This window comes from Muntiacus reevesi, chromosome 7, assembly GCF_963930625.1.
Source record: "Muntiacus reevesi chromosome 7, mMunRee1.1, whole genome shotgun sequence".
Lineage (NCBI taxonomy): Eukaryota > Metazoa > Chordata > Mammalia > Artiodactyla > Cervidae > Muntiacus > Muntiacus reevesi.
The window spans coordinates 44,493,497-44,494,745 of NC_089255.1; positions in this window are offsets into that span (position 1 = coordinate 44,493,497).

Genomic DNA, 1,249 nt, shown 5'->3' on the forward strand with positions numbered 1-1,249 from the left:
ATTCAAAGCTCAATACGGGTCATCATGTCCCTTTGTGGGCTACGTTGGAACTCAAATTAAGTATTTCTCCAGTCTCAGGGTTGTAGACTGTCCAGGTCATGTTAACCGGATGATGAGGATTGGCTGAGGCAATCCTCTGGAAGGCTGCCCAGAGTACAAAGTACCTTAAGAGGGAGATGCTTCTTTGGGGCGTTTCCAGAGTTCTAGCTTGAATGGATTGTCCGGATGTTTGGAGACTCTCCATTGTGGCAGAACCTCGTGGAGGTCAGTGAAAGGATCAGCAGGCCTCACATGTGAGAAGTGGACCCATGTTGAAATACCATCTACCTTGAGGGCTGTTGGTGTGACTAGGATGACAGAGTAGGGTCCTTTCCAGCGTGGTTCGAGGGTGCCTGAGTCGTGTCTCCGCACATAGACCCAATCTCCTGGCTGAAAACGATGCGGTTCAGGCGGTGGCTTGGTGAGGTATAGGGCTTCCAGCCGTTTCCAAATGTCCTTGTGCACCCGTTGGAGGAGCCGGAGAGAGGAGAACAGAGCATCAACAGGCAAGTCAGCTATTAAGTCAGTCTTTAAACTAGGTACAATAGGGGGAGGTCTCCCGAACATAATTTCAAAGGGGGTTATCCCCAACATGTAAGGTGAGTTCCCCACCCGAACAAGGCAAAGGGGAGGAGCGCCACCCAGTCCCCGCCAGTCTCTAGGGTTAATTTGGTCAGGGTCTCTTTTAAAGTTCTGTTCATTCTTTCTACTTGCCCTGAACTCTGGGGTCGATAGGCACAATGTAATTTCCAATTTGTCCCCAGAACCGCCGCCAGTCCCTGACTTACCTTGGAGACAAAGGCGGGACCGTTATCGGAACCTACCTGTGCAGGGAATCCGAACTGCGGCAGGATCTCTAAGAGTTTTTTTGTTACAACCTGGGCTGTCTCCTTTTTTGTTGGGTAGGCCTCTACCCATCCAGAAAAAGTATCTATGAAGACTAGCAGGTATCTATATCCGTATTGTCCCGGTTTTACCTCAGTAAAGTCTCCTTCCCAGTAGGTTCCAGGGCGTGTTCCCCTTTCTCTGGCTCCTCTAGTTGCTCCTGAAGTCTTGGTTGGCTTTGTTAGCAGGCAAGCCTTACAGTCTGAGTCAATTTTTTCTATTTTCGCCCGGTAGTCTTTGACGACAATCTTTGCAGTTGTTATGAGATCCTGCATTTTTTTTCGCGTTGGTCACAGCCGAAACCGCATACCTTGTCCATTTTGTA